Here is a 19,740-nt window from a genome sequence, read left to right on the forward strand (position 1 = left end):
AAAGGGTGCCTCATATACAGGGAGTTGCATGTCGAGCTAGAATTCCAAAACAATTCATCAGCGAGGCCATAAAACCTGGACTATGGAGTAATGGAAGAAAGTCGTTTGATGGGATGAGTCTTCTTTCACACTTTTTCCAACTTCTGACCGTGTTTATGTTTGACAACCGGCAAAAAATGAAATGAAATTATCGTATGGCATTGCTTGGCCGGGAGGCCCAATTCAGGGGAGTTCGGTCGCCGTATAGATGACGCCACATCGGCGACTTCCGAGTCAATGATGATGAAAATGATGGACATACAGCACCCATTGCCCTACTGGGAATCGAACCGGGGCCCCCTGCGTAGTAGACGGTAACGCTACCTTCACGCTACAGATGCAGACTGACGTCCGGTGACTCAAGCCTACGATGCAGGCTGCTTGCTCAGAAGAATGAAACATGACAGGGGTCCTGTGATGATCTGGGCGGGCATATATATATTCCAAGGGCCCCAGGGTTGCTCTACAAGGTCACGTTACTCCAAGGATTACGTGACCTTCTTGGCACATTAGGTCCATTCCATGGTGATTCTGTGTTCGAAGACGACGGGGCTCCTGTTCATACATCTCGCATCGGCCAGATCTGGTTTTGTGAGCACGAGGTTGAAGTTCCGCATCTACCTCGGCCACCACAATCACCAGATCTCAATATTATTGGAGCTTTATGGTCTTCTATGAATGGAAGCGTGCATGATCACTATCCACCTCCAACATCGTTACCTGAATTTGCCACCATTTTGCAGGAAGGATGGTGTAAGATTCCCCTGAAAACCATAGAGCACCTATATTATCCATTCCGAGACGACTGGGACAATTGGAAGCTGTTTCGAATGCCAACAGGTTTCCTGCACTACATTAGGCACGGTATTGTGTTGTGTTTGATGTGTTTTCATATTTTTGTCCACCCATTCTATGTGCAATAAGTGGAGAAACTGCTTTCATTGTGAATACCATGTGCTCCAGAACTGGAACCAGACTACATGGGAAACTCATATATTAAAGCAAGTGAAGTGATTTCAAAACTGACTGTTTGTGTTACTGAACATAGTAAAAAAAATGTTCAAATGTGTGTGAAATCTAATGGGACTTAACTGCGAAGGTCATCAGTCCCTAAGCTTACACACTACTTAACCTAAATTATCCTAAGGACAAACACACACACACCCATGCCCGATGGAGGACTCGAACCTCCGCCGGGACCAGCCGAACATAGTATAAATAGTTTGATGCTGATTATACAAAATCCTGAACTTCCATTTTTCCTAAATCTCGTTTCTTTTTCGCATCATGCAAAATTCAAACATCAGTGCTGTCTTATGTGAGCTAGAAGTACATACCTCATTAGATTAGTCTCATCAGTATACAGTTCTCTTCTGTGACTTGTGTAAGTGTGGTCGGTACATATTTGCAACTGTGATATCGGTTAGCTACATAGAGTGCTTTTCCTTATTCTTCAGAGATTCGCACCCACAGTGGGGTGCACCCGTGTCCTTTACAAAAAATTCCAGATATTTTCAGGTCTGAAGTTTAGTCTGTGGTATATATTAGGGAATTCGTTAATTATGTAATGTTGGGCAGTTTTTCGTAACGGTCAACCAACCGCTCAACAACTTGTTTTTCGGATAGTAGTTTCGACTTTCTCTTGTTGGCGTTCCGAGGTACATTTGTGATATCATATGTTTTACTTTCTGGCCACAATCCCAGGTTATTCAGTCATGTTTGGAGTGTATAGACTGCACATTGTTGGCTTATGAGAAATTATTAAGTTATTTGAAAGAATAGTGACCGGTTATGTGGAAGGCTTTTCATATTCGTTGAACTCTTTGCTGATTTGATTCGGACATATCTCCCTGTCTTGCACTAATATTCTCGTGTCTGCATATCTACTACATGCAGCATCAGCAATAATTTACCTGCATTTTAACGATGGATTATTTATGTCCAATTTCTCTGTGTGTGTGTTTTTACCACACTATGAATAGAATTTGGAACATCACAGGATAACATATCCTTAGCATTTTTGTACTGTATATTCTTCGTTCTTTGGTCCTCTTTTTCAGTTACTATTCTTTTCAGTGCATCCCTAATTATGCATCCTTTTCTCATTTGGTCTCCAACCCAATTTATTTTCTCGCCAGTATTGACCTTCCCTAATTCAACCTATGTAATACAACCTGCTTCCTTCTTTTAGAAATTGATTTCGTATATCGCACTCTTATATACATCTCAGAAGCTTATATAGAGTATACACTCTAAGACAAAAAGGAAATATGTGATGTAAATGTACAGATAAACAAATGATTACAGTTTCAGAAGAACTGGATGATTCGTTCAAGAGGGAGAGCTGCACAAACTGAGAAAGTCAATAACGCGTTGGTCCACCTCCGGCACTTTTTCAAGCTGTTATTCGGCTTGGGATTTATTGAAGGAGTTGTTGAATTTTCTCCTGATGGATATTGTGCCAAATTCTGTCGAAGATGGTTGGAGGGCCCCGCCCACAATGCTCCAAACGTTCTCGATTGGGGAGAGATGCGGCGACATTGAGGGCCAAGGCAGGGTTTGGCAAGCACGAAGACAAGCAGTTGAACCTCTCGCCTTCTGCGGGCGGGCATTATCTTGCTGAAATGTAAGCGCGGGATGGCTTGCCATGAAGGGCAACTAAACGTGGGACAGAATGCCGTCGACGTACCGCTGTGCCGAAAGGGTGCCGCGGGTGACAACCAAAGGGGTCCTGCTATGAAATGAAATGACACTCAAGACAATCACTCCTGGTTGTTCGTCCGCATGACGGGCGACAGTAAGGCTGGTATTCCATTGCTGTCTGGGGCGTTTCCAGACACGTCTTCGCTGGTCATGGGCGCTCATTTCCGAGCGGGTCTCAACACTGCAGACAATTCTACTCCAGTCAATGAGATTTTTTGTTTGCAGTGTTTTTTGTAAGAATAATGTTCGTCTACTCGTCAGTCACCTGATCAGGGTAAGGACTGGATAATACAAGTCCCATTTTGTGTAGTTTTTTTCATAATTTGTTCTAGCTACTCTGAAAGGCTTTTCTTCTTTTAGAGAGAATCATAAAATAATGTATAATTTCTTGATATTTTCTGAGCCTCCTTAAGGACCCCTGGTCCCGTTTTATTTACGGCTGAATGGTATGCAGTATACAGTAGATGTGTATTGTGCGTGTAATCTGTGCTTAGTACCTTTTACTGTGATCTCAACTCCTCCGTCAACAGTGTTTCATACTGTAAGTAAGTAGAAACTAGTCGTGTTTCTTCCAGTGAATGGATAAAGTTAAGCAGAAGCAAAAGTATTTCATCTCGTTTCCCTCCGTGCCTTGCAACAGTTACTTCAGAATCTGGAACACTTTTTCCTGAGTAAAATGTGTAAGTCTAGCTCAAGGTCTCGAAAAACCCCGAAAATGTCCGTGCCAATACACTCTTGTACAATGCTGGCAATTAAATATCCAACACCAGGAAAGGTATAAAATAAAGAAATTTTATGTATTGTGCATAAACAGCTCATAAAGAAGACTACATGATTAAATGTATAGGTAATTTGGTGCTATACGCAGCACGCAATTAAGTTCACAGAGCTGCCACGACAGACTGGACGTCGAGTCGAACTGGACTTGGATAACAGTTGCTAGTACGTCATTCCATAGCGATTCAGTTCGGTGTCAGAGTAAATCTATCGTAGTGGGCCTCGAGTGGTTGCACACTAGTCTCTCGGTAACCCACGACCAGATATTTTCAATGAGTGAGTGATCTGGAGAATATGGAGTCCAGAACTACAGTCGAACACCCTTCTGCACTGAGGTACGTCAGACATGTGGCCTCTCGTTATCCTGGCCATGGAGGTCTCGAAGCAACGGTACAGACACGGGCCTTAAACACTTCAGAAATGTAACAGCTACTGTCAACATCATCAGGACCATAAATGATCGTGTTCAGCATCTAATATAACTCCACACCGTCACACCACTGCTAGGTCAGTATCACATACGCTGTCTCCTCAGAGACTCCACAAGCAGATACGTTCATCGTGTCGCTGTTTGCCGAACCGGGACTCGTGTGAAGAAAAAGACATGGTACCATTCGTGTGTCCAGTGTTGTTCTTGACCACACCTCTGCGGGCGTGCTTCTTTCTCCTCCCGCATCGAGGGAAACTGCGACAATAGTCGTCATGCCGATATTCCGTGAAGGCTCGAAGTGTCTTCACACTGTCTGTGTGGGTACTTGTCTTCCAGCAAACAAGCACTGTTCCTGACTCAAGGTACAATGACGGCAAAAAAATAAAATAAAAAAATAAATAAATCGCAACACGAAGGAGGAAAGTTGGTAAGTGTGTTTCTACGTCTGAAAGATGGTTTCGTTCCGGCTCCATATGAGTGGCGCTATTAATGCAACTACGAGGATATAATCAGGTTTGTTTTAAATCTGAGCTGTAGCGGCCATGAGCGTTAGTTGCCTTTGAGACTGGACGTGGTGGATCGATGTTAAAAATGCTTTTAAGGTGACAAGACGCCACTATCAGCACCTCACTGAGATTGAACGAGGTCGTATAATAGCGCTTGATAGTCAGCAATATAAACTATCTGATCAGTAATATCCGGACATACCTGTATAATGCGGAATTTACCAGTAGATGTCACGAGAGGCGGACCCGACATATGAAAGGAGATGGGGAGTTGTGTCATCAGCAGAGAAGCAGTAAGCATCAGGTTTGGTCGCTCAGGATAGCTAAGTTACTTCCAACGTTCACTAGTCATCACTAGTCTTTGGATGACACCAGAGTAACTAACCCATCAGTGACACTTCAACGCTTCTAAAGCTGCGCAAGTCGACTGGTGGTGATGTGACAGTGGAGAGGAAAAGCGTAGCAGTAACCACAGCTAAAGTAACACAAGGTAGACTTCATGTACTGACGGATAGCGTGATTGGAAAAAAAAAAAAAATCGCCCGTGAGTTCCAAAGTGTTACCAGCAATCCAGCTACTACACCCATGGAATCAAAAACAAGGGAGAACAATGTTTGAGCGACTCTTCATAAACCATACATTTCTATGGTCAACGCAAAGCGATGGTTGAGGCGGTGCAAAGAGCGACGCAGCTAGGCAATGAATGACTGCAAATGAGTGATTTGGATTAATAAATCACGCTATATCCTATGGAATCCCGTTGGAGGGGTTCCGGTTCGGCACAAGCCAGGGAAACTTTACCTGCCATCATGTGTAGTGCCAACAGTGAAGTACGGAGGAGGTGGTGTTACAGTATGGTGGTGTTGTTCGTTGTTGGGTGTGGTCCCCTTATTGCTCTCAAGAAAACGCTAAATGCAGCTTTGTGTACTGCGCACGGTAGAGGAACAATTGGAAGAATGTTGAGACCAACCCACCTCCCTTTGTCCCTCCATAACTGGCTGGCTCTGAGCACTATGGGACTTAACATCTATGGTCATCAGTCCCCTAGAACTTAGAACTACTTAAACTTAACTAACCTAAGGACATCACACAACACCCAGTCATCACGAGGCAGAGAAACCTCCATAACTGTTGGTCCTTTAGTTGTCCAGTCTGGTGGCACATAGGAACTGTAACTCATGAAATATTAGATCACTTTATTACATTAATAGATGAAACATTTACTATACTTCGACACACTTATTTGCAACAGGAGTACTGGATAATTTAAAACTGTCATTGAGTAGCAAAGGATCACCTGATGCACTAATTAACAAATTGTTCCCTTGAAGTACAGTTTTCAACCTTTACTACAGTACATGTTCATGGAGGAACTTCGAATCACTTGTTGATCTTCCAGCGTGGTGTTTACTACTCCAGATGAGGCCAAGTAATGGTGGAGAGCGCTTCCGTAATAGGCTCTACATTGACTTTCAGTGCCAGGGTGCTGCTGTGCTGAGAGGGAGCTTTGGTCTTTAGAAGCGTCTCCCATACGTCGTTGCAGATTGCAGCGAGCCCTCGCTAACGTCTGTAGTATCGATTTATGTTGCCGACTTTGGCGTGTCACTGTAATCTCTGGACGATACCACAACGATGATGATTGTATAAGCATGACAGTGCACCCCATCAAAAAAAGCACCCTATCATAATGGAATGGTTTGTGGACAGTAACGATCCTGAAATAGACTGGTCTGTCCAGAGGCCCGACCTGAACGAAATGGAACGCCTTAGGGGTGAATGAGCACATTGATCGGTCCAGACTCCAGCGTCCAACATCACTACTGTTGTGGCCAGACAATATTAAAATGGTCCGGTCCTAACTGTAGCTCCTTTGGTTGTTAAGTGACATGGCTCATTTGAAGTACGACATATAAAATACATGAAGAGCCAAAGAAACTGGTATACGTGACTAATACTGTGTAGTGTCCCGTGAGCACGCAGAAGTGCCGCAAAACGACGTGGCATGGACTCTACTAATGTCTGAAGTAGTGCTGGAGGGAATGCACACCATGAATCCTGCAGGGCTGTCCATAAATCTGTAAGAGTACGAAGCGGTGGAGATTTCTCCTGAACAGCACGTTGCAAGACATCTCAGATATGCTCAGTAATGTCCATGTCCGGGGAGTGTGGTGGCCATCGGAAGTCTTTAAACTCAGAAGAATGTTCCTGGAGCCATTCTGTAGAAATTCTGGATGTGTGGGGTGTCGCTTTGTCCTGCTGGAATTGCCCATGTTTGTCGGAATGCACAATTTACATGAATGGATGCAGGTGATCAGGGAGGTTGCTTACGTACGTGTCACCTGACAGAGTGGTATCTATACGCATCAGGAGTCCCATATCACTCCAACTACACACGCCACACGAAGCCCATATCGATGATGTTTCTTTGAATAGTTCGCATGCTGACACTTGTTAATGACCCAGCATTAAAATCGGCAGCAATTTGAGGAAGGGTTGCACTTCTGTCATGTTGAACGATTCTCTTCAGTCGTCATTGGTCACATTCTTGCAGATCTTTTTACGGCCGCAACAATGTCGGAAATCTCATGTTTTACCGGATTCCTGATACTCATGGTACACTCGTGAAATAGTCGTCGTGGAAAATCCCCACTTCATCGCTACCTCGGAGATTCCGTGTACCGTGGCTCGTGCGCCGACTGTAGCACTACTTTGAAACGCACTCACAACTTGACAACCTGCCATTGTAGCATTTACCTATCTAACAACTGTGCCAGACACTTGTTGTCGCCGGCCGCTGTGGCTAAACGGTTCTAGGCGCTTCAGTCCAGAACCACGCTGCTGCTACGGTCGCAGGTTCGAATCCTGCCTCGAGCATGGATGTGTGTGACGTCGTTAGGTTAGTTAGCTGTAAGTAGTTCTAAGTGTAGGTGACTGATGACCTCAGATGTTAAGTTCCATAGTGCTTAGAGCCATTTCAACCACTTGTTGTCTTATATAGGCGTTATTGACCGCAGCGCTGTATTCTGCCTGTGTACATATCTCTGTATTTGAATACGTATGCCGAAACCACTTCCTTTGGTGGTTAAGTGTATTAGTTCACTTTTTTAGATGAAAGACAAAAAGATTTCCTTAATTTTATGCAATCCTTAGCCACAGGAGTGCTTGATAATTTGCAACTGTCAGTAACTATTGAAGCATATTTTGATGCTTTGATTAACTTACTCTTGTCTTGAAGTACGATGTTAACCTTTACAAAAGAACATTTCCATCTGAGACATGAATAACTCTTTAATCCTATTTGATGCTGTTGATTGCTGCTTCTGACGCATAAACGGGACAGACAGCTTCCGTGCTCAGCTCTGTATTGACCTCAGCATGATGGCGCTGCTGTGCTGAGAGAGTGGCTACGTCTTCTTTAGCCTTCCCATTCGTTGTTACGGATTGCGGCGAGACATCGCTAATGTCTGCGGTATCGATTAGTCTTGCTGACTCTGGTATGGCACGGAAATCTTTGGATGATACCACAATTACCTTCTCTGGCTCCGGCTATTGCGGAAAAATAGGATGTGGTGCCTCTAGAGGCATTATGACACCTTATTGAAAATGTTCAAATGGTTCAAATGGATCTGAGAACTATGGGACATAACTTCTGAGGTCATCAGTCCCCTAGAACTTAGAACTACACTACTGGCGATTAAAATTGCTACACCACGAAGATTACGTGCTACAGACGAGAAATTTAGCCGACAGGAAGAAGATGCTGTGATAGCAAATGATTAGCTTTTCAGAGCATTCACACAAGGTTGGTGCCGGTGGCGACACCTACAACGTGCTGACATGAGGAAAGTTTCCAATCAATTTCTCATACACAAACAGCAGTTGACCGGCGTTGCCTGGTGAATCGTTGTTGCGATGCCTCGTGTAAGGAGGAGAAATGCGTACCATCACGTTTCCGACTTTGATAAAGATCGGATTGTAGCCTATCGCGATTGCGGTTTATCGTATCGCGACATTGCTGCTCACGTTGGTCGAGATCCAGTGACTGTTAGCAGAATATGGAATCGTTGGGCTCAGAAGGCTAATACGGAACGCCGTGCTGGATCCCAACGGCCTCGTATCACTAGCAGTCGAGATGACAGGCATCTTATCCGCATAGCTGTAACGGATCGTGCAGCCACGTCTCGGTCCCTGAGTCAACAGATAGGGACGTTTGCAAGACAACAACCATCTGCACGAACAGTTCGACGAAGTTTGCAGCAGCATGGACTATCAGCTCGGAGACTATGGCTGCGGATACCCTTGGCGCTGCATCACAGACAGGAGATGGCGTACTCAACGACGAACCTGGGTGCACGAATGGCAAAATGTAATTTTTTTCGGATGAATCCAGGTTCTGTTTAAAGCATCATGATGGTCGCATCCGTGTTTGGCGACATCGCGGTGAACGCACATTGGAAACGTGTAGTCGTCATTGCCATACTGGCGTGTCACCCAGCGTGATGGTATGGGGTGCCATTGGTTACACGTCTCGGTCACCTCTTGTTCTCGTTGACGGCACTTTGAACAGTGGAAGTTACATTTCAGATGTGTTACGACCCGTGCCTCTACCCTTCATTCGATCCCTGCGACACCCTAGATTTCAGCAGGATAATGCACGACCGCATGTTGCAGGTCCTGTACGGGCCTTTCTGGATACAGAAAATGTTCGACTGCTGCCCTGGCCAGCACATTCTCCAAATCTCTCCCCAATTGAAAACGTCTGGTCAATGGTGACCGAGCAACTGGCTCGTCACAATACGCCAATCACTGCTCTTGATGAACTGTGGTATCGTGTTGAAGCTGCATGGGCAGCTGTACCTGTACACGCCATCCAAGCTCTGTTTGACTCAATGCCCAGGCGTATCAAGGCCGTTATTACGGCCAGAGGTGGTTGTTATGGGTACTGATTTCTCAGGATCTATGCACGCAAATTGCGTGAAAATGTAATCACATGTCAGTTCTAGCATAATATATTTGTCCAATGAATACCTGTGTATCATCTGCATTTCTTCTTGGTGTAGCAATTTTAATGGCCAGTAGTGTACTTAAACCAAACTAACATAAGGACGTCACACACATCCATGCCCGAGGCAGGATTCGAACCTGCGACCGTAGCGGTCGCGCGGTTCCCGACTGTAGCGCCTAGAACCGCTCGACCACCTAGACTGGCGATTGAAAATATCCCCAGCATGGAACCAGTCCTAAGCGCACTGTGTGGACACTGCCTAAATTAAAATCCAGTAATAAGTGTCTATATAGTTTCTGGTGGATAGTGTACATTAACATTCCCTCGCTTTGTTGCTCGCCTGCACGTGAGACGCGTCGCCCTGTGACCTGGCTGTTGAGCCGAGCACCGCCGATCGCTGGTGAATGCTGTATTGTGTCGGCGGCCGCCTTGCGACACAGAGCGCCGGCCAACGCCCCGCCCTGCATCTTGCGTGGCGTGGCGTGCTGCGGCTGTGGCTCTGGCTGTGGCTGAGGCGTGCTGCTGGCGCCACCCGCCCCGCGACACACTTTCGTCACGCTACGGCGCACTGCCACTCGCCGCGACAATTTCGGTGTAAGTCGCCTCTGGCAGCCTTATTACTGCATGCTTTCTCATCGTCGCTTCGTGTTGGCGAGCTAATTTGGAAGCATTTCTATTCAAAGGGGTTCCTAAAGACGTGTGTGCACATCTTTATAGCTCTTTAACTCACGACGCGCAAGTAAATGGAATGTTACCCATGTTTCAAGAGACAAACTCCCATCATCTGAGTGTCTGTGTTTAATTTGTCATAGCCCGCATCTCGTGGTCGTGCGGTAGCGTTCTCGCTTCCCACGCCCGGGTTCCCGGGTTCGATTCCCGGCGGGGTCAGGGATTTTCTCTGCCTCGTGATGGCTGGGTGTTGTGTGCTGTCCTTAGGTTAGTTAGGTTTAAGTAGTTCTAAGTTCTGGGGGACTTATGACCACAGCAGTTGAGTCCCATAGTGCTCAGAGCCATTTTTAATTTGTCATACACAGTATAATGATCCTTCGGAAGTAGGCTGTTTAGGTTTTTATGTTGGTAATGCCACATAGTGCTGTGTATGAAAATCGCTGACTGCGCTGTGTGCAATCTGTTGCTGGTTGGACTCACTGTTGGAATATTTGAGAGGTCGCCGGAGCCTCCTCTCATATTTCTGTCTTACTCTGAGTAATTCGATTTTCCTCTCTAATTGCATACAGTGAAAAGTTGCTATTCCTTCACATACAGACTTCCCCACGCAGTGTCTCTCGTCACCCGGGTGGTCCGGTGACAGGCGAGTTCTGCTGATCTTGAAAGGGTTAATCCGACAGGTGTGAGGGAGTCAAGTGGATGCTTTCCAGACGCCGACATTGTCATAAGAGCGGCGGCGACATGCCCGCAGGGGCCTGAAGGTGCAGCTTGGCTAGAGATTCCATTACTTCGCAGAAACTTAGGGAAAACACTTTCTGGCGAGCTACCAGCGAGGCGTGGGGATGACTTGTGTTCCCAGGCAGTCTTGGCGGGGAAATTCCCGCGTTTTCTGCAAAATCGTGACTGTGATTGGCTTGCTCAGGGCATAGATCCGTGACGTAGCAAAATCGGCCCAGAAATTGGCGCCAAGAACCTCCATTGGTGGAATGGTAGTGCTTCGGCAATAGAGTGGAATTTTCCACCAGTTTTCGAGTTGCTGATTGGAACGTTTAACCACGGCCACTGTCGTGGGGGTGGCAATGTTCTGTGTTCGGTTTGTACGGGTGCTCTTCAGGAGTCGGCTCTCGCCTTTCGGTCGGAGTAGGTTACAAGACTGAGCTCTCGCTGCTCTGGACAGCCTTCCTTCCGTTGGCTGTCTAATATACTTTCATTTAATTGTAACTGTTTGACGAAGTTGCTGAAGTTTCGATTTCAACGTAACTTTCCGAGTACAGTTGGCAACACTCTGCGTACAAGCGGCCTATGTTGTCAGTCTTGAGCAGATTTGGCTAAAGTTGACTGTATCGGAGTTAGTGTGTGACTTCGCTTGTTAAAATCAATCACTGTACCGTCAGTGATTGTGTGGCGAGCCTTCTTCGTCTCCCCTAGAGACTTGATAGGAAGTCTTTCGTCTGGAACAACCAGACCAGGATAATATTTTTCGGGCTATACTCGCGACATTATCATCACCATGACGGGACGTCGAAGCAACCAGCCATCACTTCCGGTACGCCATATCGTGTCCTTGCAGTTAAGAAGACAGCTTGGTAACATATGTCCGCAGCACCGGAAGATTAGTGAATTTGCTCTGTGATAATCAGAGCTCAGCAGAGCGCGCCTGTTCCCGTCTTTTCTTAAGTGGTTCTGTCTTGGATGTTCATTGCCTGAGTTCTCACTACTGTAGCAGCAATTAATGTTGGTTTGGCTGGGTGTTTCTCTTAAGATTTGAGTTGCAAGGAATCGGCTCCGCGTACCACTTGGTCATAAACGTCACAAGCTAGTTTATGGACAACTTCACCTTCACAGCATTTATTTGAGTATCCAATTTGACATATTGTAAATGTTCCACGTGTTTTGTTTATTATTTTGAGTTTAGTTATAATAAATAAAATTGTTATTTTGGACATAACTTTCATTCGGTGGCTCGGTAAAGCAACCCTTTCGTTTCTCACTACGTTAATGAAACTTTCCTTTATCAAATTAAATTATTGCAGGTGCCAAACTCTTTGCTACTCCACTTGCTGGGTCGATTACAGTCAGTTTTCGTTTCTTTTTAATCCATGTGCAACAGCAAAAGTCGGAGTTAGAAAAGGGGGGGCTTAGAGCATCATTTCCATATGAAGATTCTAGAAGAATTTAGTGTTAAATACACTGCTAGCCCCGACACCTCTCATATTCGCTTGTGTAGTGTTGGGCGAACAGCGCATAGCGTTGGGCATTTGGAGGTGAGCCGCCAGCAGTGGTGAATGTGGGGATATATATATACTGGGTGATCAAAAAGTCAGTATACATTTGAAAACTTAATAAACCACGGAGTAATGTACATAGAGACGTAAAAATTGACACACATTCTTGGAATGACATGGGGTTTTATTAGAACCACCCCATATTTTTAGGCGTGTGAAAGATCTCTTGCGCGCGTCGTTTGGTGATGATGGTGTGCTCAGCCGCTACTTTCGTCATGCTTGGGCTCCCAGGTCCCCAGACCTCAGTCCGTGCGATTATTGGCTTTGGGGTTACCTGAAGTCGCAAGTGTATCATGATCGACCGACATCTCTAGGGATGCTGAAAGACAACATCCGACGCCAGTGCCTCACTGTGACTCTGGACATGCTTTACAGTGCTGTTCACAACATTATTCCTCGACTACAGCTATTGTTGAGGAATGATGGTGGACATATTGAGAATTTCCTGTAAAGAACATCATCTTTGTTTTGTCATACTTTGTTATCCTAATTATGAACACATAATCATTATGGGCGACACAAACATCGACTTACAGTTAAAATCTCCCTCTGCAGAAAAACTAAGGAGACTGTTCCACTCCAATGATATGAGTTTAACACCGCTGGACCCAACTCATCACACGCCACACAGCCATACACTCATAGATATAATAGCAACAAAGCGACCAGATAAAATAATTCGCGCCAATCAGACATCCGCTCCAGGACTCTCTGCTCACGACGTGATATTCTTAAATTACTCAGTGCATACTACCAAAGAAAAATCTCACCTGGTAACCTACAGAAACCTAAAAAATGTTAACCATGACGCTCTTCAAAAGGATTGCTCAGACATCCCTTGGCATGATATAAGCAATGAACCGACTTTAGACGGAAAAATTCGGGAATTATGTCGCAAAATTATTACACTGTATGATAAACATGCTCCTCAACGCACTGTCAAGGTAAAGAGAGCTCCCGCTCCGTGGCTCACCACTGCATTACGCCAGTTAATCAATAAACGTGATGCTGCACATAGGGCCTTCAAGCGTAACCCAACTCCCGAGGCGTACGAAGCTTATAGGAAACTCCGAAATAGAACCAAGCAAAGCGTGAGGAATGCCAAAATCAGACATGCCCGCTCTGTCGTATGCGGTATAACAAAACCTGCTGCACTGTGGAAAAAGCTGCGCAGTTTCGGTATAGGGAAGCGAAGATCTGACGCTGTTTATCAAGCGTCTGCAGAAGAATTCAATGATTTCTTCTCAACAGCTATAAACTGCCACGCAGCGACAAATTACCAGCCCCAAGATATCAATCTCTCGAGAGACAAGTTTTACCTAAAACATGTAACTACTGGCACAGTACACAAGGCAATTATGAGAATCTCTTCCGAGGCAGTAGGAAATGATGGAGTGAGCATTGGCATGATTAAGAACGTCGTAGACACTATTTCTCCAGTTATCACAGACATCGTCAACCTGTCTCTTGTCAGTAGTACATATCCTACTGAGTGGAAGCAAAGTTTAATTCAACCTATACCCAAGACTGACAACCCTAAGTCGCCAGGTGATTACAGGCCGATCAGCATACTACCTGCAATATCTAAAGCCCTAGAATACATCGTCCATGAACAACTGACGGATTACCTCAAAACTCATAACATCCACAACAAATATCAGTCAGGCTTTCGAAAGCACCATAGTACAGCAACTGCATTAATCAAAGTAACTGATGACATTAAACATGCTATGGACAGACGTGAAGCTACCATCCTAACACTGCTTGACTTTAGCAAGGCTTTTGATACAGTTGACTTTGATATATTATTAATTAAAATGAAACAGCTGAATTTCTCAAACAGCGCTATACACTGGTTCGACAGCTACCTCAAAAACAGAAGTCAACAAGTCATTTGTGGGTCGTAAAAGTCATCATGGAAAAACGTGCGCTCTGGAGTTCCCCAAGGCTCCGTCCTTGGTCCATTACTCTTCTCACTGTACATTAATGATATTTCTTCAGTGATTCACTCCTGCAACTACCATCTATATGCCGACGACATCCAACTGTACATAAGTGCAAGCCCCAAGAACATTGCTGACGCAGTAGCGAGTATGAACGCAGATCTTTGCTCTGTTTCTCGATGGGCACAGAACCTAGGTCTGAAACTAAACACCAAGAAATCCCAGGTCATACTTATATCTCATCCAAAGTTAATCAGTCGGTACTTTCGCGAAACAGTCCCTCAAATACTCCTCAATGGTACCCAACTACCATACCAAAAAACAGTAAAAGACCTTGGAATAATCTTGGATGAACACCTAAACTGGGAAGAACAAACAGTCACAGCTTGCCGGAAATCGCTCTCCTCCCTACATGCAATTCAAAAATTTAGAAAAATATTTCCAACCCATGTTAAACAAAAATTAGTCCAAACACTAGTCTTGCCTAATCTTTACTACTGTGATGTAGTTCAACACGGCACAAATAGTGAAAATTCGAGATGCCTCGAGCTAGTGATGAATGCTTGCGTTAGATACGTATGCAATATACGGTTGTATGATCATATCAGTTCTTCATACTCCCAGCTAGGTTGGATACGCCCACATAAGGCACGCGATCTCCACACGATGTGCTTACTTCAACGATTTCTTAGCCACTGGTGCCCCCAATACTTATCTTCTCACATTAAACACCTATCATCATTCCACAACCGCAATACTAGATCGGATACATCTAGCATCTTGGCTGTACCTTTACATAACACAAAATCTTTCTCTGTGTCATTCTCCATCTCAGCCATACGACTATGGAACGCGCTCCCCTGTGATCTGCGTCTTATCCAGAACCACTTAACATTCAAGAGGGAACTCAAGACTTACATATTAGGGACGGTATAGCCACCATTGTCGTGCCCCTCTCATCTTTTTCTTTCTCCTCTCCATCATAGCTTCGAATTTTACGATTCTATTTCTCCTCCTCTAACTTATCTACCTTTTCTATATCTCTTTCACCCCATTCTATCGTCTTATGTCTCTGCTTGATGAGAATAACTCACAAGCTGCAAGAATATAACGAGAAAATTCCCAACTAGCAATAGGACTGACATTCATAAAAGAAAAAATATGTTCACTTTCCCATACATAGTCATTACTATTATTATTATTCTTGATTATTATAATTACTTTTTGATTGTTATAATTATCATTGTAGTACTTTTATAATCTCTAATTTTTTCTGTAACATTAATACTGTATAACATGTTATATGTCCTTAATGTTCTGTAGAAACTGAAATTTGTTGAATCTGAGTATGCCTGGTTAGGTGTAAGAGAGGGCCTGAAGGCCCTAATCTTGCCAGGTAAAATAAATGCGTAAATAAATAAAAATAAATAAATAAATTATTGCTATTCTGATCAGATGAAGCGCCATCTGCCGAACATTTTTTGAACGTTTATATTTTTTTGGTTCTAATAAAACCCCATGTCATTCCAAGCATTTGTACCTCTCTATCTACATTATTCCGCGATTTATACAGTTTTCAAATTTATACTGGCTTTTTGATTACCCAGTATATATATATATATATATATATATATATATATAATGACTTTTGAACACTATTACGGTAGATAAATTGTTTGTTCTCTATCAAAATATTTGATTTATTAACTATGCCTATCAGTAGTTAATGCCTTCAGTAGTTAGAATCTTTTATTTAGCTGGCAGTATTGGCGCTCGCTGTATTGCAGTAGTTCGAGTAACAAAGATTTTTGTGATGTAAGTGATTCATGAAAAGTATAAGTTATTGTTAGCAGGGCTATTCTTTTGTAGGGATTATTGAAAGTCAGATTGCGTTGCGGTAAAATATTGTGTGTCAGTTTAGTGATGATCAGAATAAGTAAAGATAAAACAGTCTCAGTACATTCAGTTTTACTCAGCTGTTTCAGTATCGAATAACGCAAGAGCTTTTCCAGCATTGTCATTCTTAATTTTCTATGGGGAAGTTTCACATTGCCTCATCCAAACTTTCGCTGGTTAACCGAAATGTTCGATTCTGTCTAAACTGTGACCATAGTTAAGTTATATTCCTCATCTGTAGATATTTCTGAACATATCTGACAACCAAAAACTGCTTTTCTGTTAATATATTTTTATTATTCATATATATGCATTTTGTAGTATTGATCTTACACCATGACAGTTAGTAATCACAATTGTCAACTTAAATGATCTAAAAACAAATTTACAGTAAACGTAACATTGTTATGCTTCAATTTTCATGCAAATAAAATTTTTGTCTCCATTTATAATTTTTCACATTGTACTACTGGTAAGAAAATCAATCTTATAAAATAACAGGAAGCTACTGTTTTTCACATTGTCATAATTTGCAACCTTTGTTAATAACCATTAAGCCTATAAACCTTCACGTAAATAATTATTTCCAGGAAACACTATAAATTAAATCTGAAAAACAATTTCAGTTAAGACACTCATATTAATACCAATATGGCTCACATCCTGTTCTAGAAGTTATTGGAAGCCGGGTTCGTAATAGACATGCCGAGTTTTTGGAGCCAAGCACGTCAGAGTGGTTTTAGTAGCTATTGAGTTTGGTACATAATGTTCTTTGTTCGACTGTCTTCTTTGTGTAGCGCAAGACAGTTGTACAATATATATGTGAAAACTGTTGTCGTAAAATGTCTCGAAAACTTATAAATAAATGAAGAAAATAGCTAAAAGGAATATAATGAGGCAGAGACTTGTTATTTCCTGCAACCGTGCACAAAATCTTCTAATACTGAGATCAACTTTGCAAGATAAGTATTACTTATCTGCAGATATCATGTTTTTGCTGTTACTGAATTATTTAAGCGTCCTGCTCACTATAAAATAGTAAGTTCAAAGTAGTAATCCTTGTTTCGTTATATATGGACAATAAGTTATGGAAGGAAATTATAATTGGCACTTAAATTTAATAAAGGCTGTTATAAGATAAAATGAAAGTATTAGTGTATGTCATTTTACGACTTTTTATGCATTTTAAAGGTAACTGTGTGATGAGTTAAACCATGACACCCAGCCGTTGGAAGCTTGACTTTCTAAATGAATAACTATGGACAAAATTCCTTTATTTGTGTGTGTGTGTGTGTGTGTGTGTGTGTGTGTGTGTATGTGGGTGCATGCATGCATGCGCGCTAAATGCTACATCGATTAACTTTACAACCACCGCTACCTCCAACATGTAAGATGTATAATACCTGCATTATACAGTGTTATTCAAAAGCACTTCCAAGATTTCAGAAGATGACTGGGAGAAAGCTACAAGACACACATCAGTAGTGGAAAGAATCGTGATGGGTGAACATCCGCAACTGAGCATCGTAACAGAAATGAAAATCACCGCTTCTGTTGTAACGCTTTTATTTTTAAATTCACGACCTGTTTCGGTCTAACAAGTGACTATCATCAGGTGCAATCGCTGAAAAGAACCAAGAGAAGAGCGATAAAAAATAACCACTACATACGATGCATTTTTCTCTCTTGAAGCAACTTCCGGATTCACCCCTTCCTCTTTCTGGTTTCTAATAATTATGCGTTGCAAATGTACTTTTAACAGCCTTATTAATTCCTGATTATGGTACATTAGTGGAATCTTGCTAAATGTACAGCCATTAAATGGCCTATGTTTATCATTTATGACAAAAACTTTACGATTCAATTAGTTTAAGAATTCTACTTGAAATATAATTATGCACACTTTTAATGGTTTTATTAACTTCTCATTATAGCGTGCTATTGGATCCTTGCTAAACGTATAGGCACTAAAATGCATGTGCCCATCACTTGTGGGGAAAACTTTATTGCTCATTTAAGTTTTATTCTGCAAAGGTCTCTCTAATCTAGTAGCTTTTTATTTAGTTGTATTTATCATCTATTCGTTTCGTATCCTGATTTCAATGTGTTCAATAATCCTTTTAAATTTGTCTTATTGTACTCTTGTAAGCGCCTTTCGGGTCGTTTACACCATTCTATGTTTTCTCCAATACTTCACATTTAAAATTTTCAGTTCAAATGTAACAGCTGGGCAAGTCGGTCTCATGTCATTCACTTCTGGTCGTCCTAACAGACGGCCACAGTATCGTCACACTAAATTTTATCAATTTAGCTCTGTCCTTCGGGTGCGCCACGCCGTGCTCTGTGTTCACTTGTGGTAGTCGCCTCCGCACTACCCAGTCTCGCAGCACTTTGGGTCGCTGCACACGATGTAAGTGTTTCGGTTCTTATCTTATGCCATGCCCCTTCTCCTGGGCGGTTTGTTTCATTATTAGTTACCTACACTGTATCGCGACGTCCAGGTTAGCAGAGAGCGCACTCTGGTTTCCCTTCAAAACAAATCTTTCGCCTTTTAGCAAAGATTTCCGTGGAGGGGAACATTAAATGAGTCTGTAAGAAATTTTTCGTAGCGCTCGACTATTGCTGAGCCATAATCACAAGTAAACCGTAATGTAAATAATAATGTGTGGCAACAGGTAGATTGTGTTGTAAGAATGAAGGGCATGGAGTAGAGGAGCACGTTGGGTCAAGTAGATGCTTTGGAAAAAAAAAAAAAGAGCGCTAATGCGCTGCTTCCGGGACTCAGGTGGCGCGCCGCCCCCGATTCGAATCTGCCCGGAAGATTAACGACGAGGGCCGGTGTGCCGGCCAGCCTGGATGTGGTTTTTAGGTGGTTTTTCACACTGCACTAGGTAAATACCGAGCTGGTCCCCACGGGGGGAGGGGGGGGAGTATGGGGTGGCGGCAGGGAGAGCATCTGGCCACCCCTTCAAATTAACCTTGCCAAGTCCGATTGTAGGCACGCCGACCCTGCAAAACCTGTGGGACAAGGGCGTACGCAAAAGCCGGCCGCGGTGGTCGTGCGGTTATAGGCGCTGCAGTCCGGAACCGCGGGACTGCTACGGTCGCAGGTTCGAATCCTGCCTCGGGCATGGATGTGTGTGATGTCCTTAGGTTAGTTAGGTTTAAGTAGTTCTAAGTTCTGGGGGACTGATGACCTAAGATGTTAAATCCCATAGTGCTCAGAGCCGTTTGAACCCTACGCAAAAGAAGAAGACTGTATCGCGACGTATTCCTCTCTCCTTTCTTTGTGTATAGCCCGACCAATGTTACAATTTTATAAATAATAGTCCTCATTTGTTTTATTTGATACATACAAACGTATGTAAAGTTTATTTTTAGCGTACCTCTCTGGTTTATTTTAAGTAATTGCACCTGATGACGCTCATTTGTTAACCAGAAACTGGTCGTGAATTTAAAGCCTTACAACTAAAGTGGTGATTTCCAT

At 43.2% G+C, this 19,740-nt stretch overlaps 1 non-coding gene across 1 annotated transcript; it reads left to right on the plus strand.

Moving 5' to 3' along the window:
- The first annotated feature begins 18,767 nt into the window (after nt 1-18,767).
- On the plus strand, nt 18,768-18,882 carry LOC126189813 (U5 spliceosomal RNA). The gene has a single exon (XR_007538225.1). It is a non-coding gene; the product is annotated as a U5 spliceosomal RNA (small nuclear RNA).
- Nucleotides 18,883-19,740: the final 858 nt, after the last annotated feature.

Source organism: Schistocerca cancellata, chromosome 5, assembly GCF_023864275.1.
Source record: "Schistocerca cancellata isolate TAMUIC-IGC-003103 chromosome 5, iqSchCanc2.1, whole genome shotgun sequence".
NCBI lineage: Eukaryota > Metazoa > Arthropoda > Insecta > Orthoptera > Acrididae > Schistocerca > Schistocerca cancellata.